The sequence below is a fragment of the Glycine max genome, chromosome 4 (genome assembly GCF_000004515.6).
Source record: "Glycine max cultivar Williams 82 chromosome 4, Glycine_max_v4.0, whole genome shotgun sequence".
Lineage (NCBI taxonomy): Eukaryota > Viridiplantae > Streptophyta > Magnoliopsida > Fabales > Fabaceae > Glycine > Glycine max.
The window spans coordinates 8,961,272-8,964,815 of NC_016091.4; positions in this window are offsets into that span (position 1 = coordinate 8,961,272).

Here is a 3,544-nt window from a genome sequence, read left to right on the forward strand (position 1 = left end):
TTAATCCAGGTCTCTTGTAGTAGTAGTAGTAGTTATCTAGGAAATCTCCCATGTTTGTCTTTCATTCTTCTTTTAATATACAGAGTACTGATCTGTAGGATCTTTTTATGTATGTTTTTTTTTAATACATAAAGGCTTATGGTGAAGAGAAACACCTATTATTTTAAAATCTGAGTAAATAACCACCCTAAGTGATATGAAAAAATATGGAAAAAAAATTAGGAGTAAATTAAAAAAGAATCTTTCAACTTCTTGTGAATTTGAAGTTAACCTCCCAAATTTTTTCTTTATAGCATATTACCAGTTAGATCTAGCCTAATCGTACGTGCAGATTCATTGTGGGTGTAAGCCTTTGGTAAGTAATATGCACATGGAGAGATTTTTACAGATTTTGTTTCCACAAATATGCCGAATTTTAAATGGAAATTACTCAAAACTTTTTTTTTTGCTGACTAATTACTTAAAACTTCTTGATACAACCAAAAATGAAAATAGATTAATTATTTTGAGTCTTTATAATTGTAATGAATTGAGATTTTCTAATTTAAAGAATAATTATTTTATAGTTCTATCCTTGAATAGAATGGAGAGGAAGGAAATGAATAAGAAATTTTTTAAAAAAAATTATGTGTTTGGTTGAGAAGAAATAAGTGAAAAAAATAATATAAAGCTATGGTATTTATAAGTTATTTTTGTTCTATTTCTCACTTATTTTTGTTCATTTTTTCAATATTTTTTTTAAATCAAACACTTTTATTTCTATTCTTTCGTTCACCTATTTTCTTCTACCTTTCTTATTTCTATCCATCTCATTTTCCCATATTTTTTTCCTTCCTATCAAATGGAAGTAACTCATTGTGATTCAACTAAAACTTCAAACAGGGCTGTACTAGTTGTGAAAATTTTAAAAGTCTCTAACTTTGCAAATTATTACATTAAGGCATTTGGTAGTCTTACACTCACAAGCCAATAGGTATTTAGTGAAAAAAATAAAATATAAAAGTCATTTTAAAAGCTTTGAAACTATAGAAAAATTCAATAAAGCTAGAATAAATTTACTCATTAAAACATTTAAAAGTTGAATAAAAAACGTCACCTGTTCTCAATTCTCACTTATTACTTACAATACATGGAAGACTTTACACAAGCAAACCCAATTGAGGTTATGTTTGAGTAAACTTCTTTATAAATAATTATATGAAAAGAAAATAAAATAAAATAATTTTTTCCATAAATTAAAAATAGCTTATGTATATGTTAAAAATAAACTTTTAGAAAAATTCTTTTATAAATTAGTTTATAACTTATAAGAAACTAATTTCATTTTCTGTTTTAAAAATAGAAGTTATTAATTGTGATAATGAAGACCTTTCAATGACTTATTAAATAATAAAATGTAAATTGCAAAAGTCTCCCATTTTAAATACGCATCAAATATTATTTTTATTTTGAGTTTAATTCCTATCAATAAACAAACCAAAAACAATGAGAATATAGTATCTTTTAATAAAAATTGTATAAATATAGTAAATGAATGCTTAGTAACTACTAAATGAGTGTACAAACTCAAATGCTTAATAATAAAATTATTAAAATTTATTATCCTTCCCTTAATACCTAATAATAAAAAATTATAAAGTACACATTAAAACCTCCCTATCAAATACTCAAATAATTAGTGCAATTTATTAAATAAATAAATAAAAATCAAAATTAAATTTCTAGAGTTCCTAAGCCCTTATTTGTGCCAAAAAAATCAGGCCGAAGGCAAATTTAAGAGTTTTTTTTATTGTATAAAATATTAACCAAACTTAGAATATAATGAATCCGTGAGAATCATAAAGATACTGCTATTAATCGGAACAATTGTAAATTCTTCTAAATGTCTTTTTACGAATTTTCGTATTTCTTTTGTATATTAGATGCATACACTTTATTTTCACACAAAAAAAGACGCATTTACTTTATTCAAAACTTTGGAAAAAAGAAAAGAATTAGATGAGTTTGTTTAAACTTATAAAAAGTAACTTTAAAATAAGAACTTTTTTATATAAACACATTTTTAAGAAATAAAGATGATTTACTTCTTAAAGTAAAAAATATATCTTTTTTAAGAAATATAATTTAGACAAACACTAAATTACAAGATTTCCCCTACACATCCAAACTTCATGGGAGACTACAATATCATGTTGACAAAACAACAATTATTCCTAGCACCAATATGAATGTATCGCATAACGCAGACACTAAACTCAAATTTTTAAGAGAATTCCTCCTGATATTTCAAAATTCAAAATGCATGTTACTTCCATAAAACTAGAGCTGAGAATGAAATTAGTCACGGAATAAATTCCATTTTATAATAGAACAAAGGACCAAAAATAAAAACCTAAGTTTGTATAGAAAGTTAGAAACACAATGACGATGCTGGTGTGATATAAATTCTGTACCCTGCATGCTATGATCATAACCACTAAGCAAGTGCTGAAGTGGTCCTATGATATAAAAGAGCATACAAAAAAACTTAAAAGGAAAAGACTTTTGTCATAGCTTTTGTGGCGAAACACAGGCAGATAATCTTTGGATATATATGCCACGAAGCACATGCGTCCGTGACACGTAAAAGCCCACTTATAGGGGTTTGCATGTGACACCTGTTAAAGCAAACTCCACTTTTTGCACCACCATAAAACAAAACAATAAAAAGATCTCCAACACCAGCTGTCACTGCCTCATGTTTACAGACTCCAAAACACGACAAAAACTTGTTCCTCCCATGAAACCTGTTTCCTACCTCAAATCTCTCTCTCTCTCTCTCTTAAGTTCTTTTGCTTGAGAGAGATAAAGACATCAGAGAGAAAGACAGAAACATTGATAGATAGATAATCTGATAGGAAAAGAAAAATATGAATTATTAGTTAAAAGGTTCAAAATATTACCATTCTTTTTTTTTAGTTAAAAAAAGATCAACCTCTTGATATACCGAAAATTCATGGAACTAACATTTTTCTATACACATAAATCCAAAAATGGAACTCCTAATTATATATTTTAAAGACAAAATTATCTGTTAATCCGTTTGGTCCTCAACTCTCGCACCGATAATTTGCAAAAAATCGATTCTGTAAACCAAATCCAAGAGAAACTACTAGAAAAGCGAAGCAAGCAAACAATCATACCGTAAAAAAAAATTAAATTAAATTCCGAGTGGAGTAAACCCAAATTAACCACATCAGAACAAACCGAAAAAAACATTAAACAGAAGAAAAGATCGATAAATAAATAATGATGATAGTAATAATATTAATAATGGTAGTCTGAGTCTGAGAGAGTGAAGCTATCGAAATGAAACCCTAAAGGACATGATCTCCGAGAAGGCACTATGAACATGATTTCCCACCACTCACTAATGAGAATAATAAATAATAAAAACAAAATGTTCAGTGTCTCTAAAGAAAGTCTCGTGCTCAATATTTATACTACTAAATAACAATAATCATAAAATAAAACCCTAACCCATACACAACTACCGGATCTACAT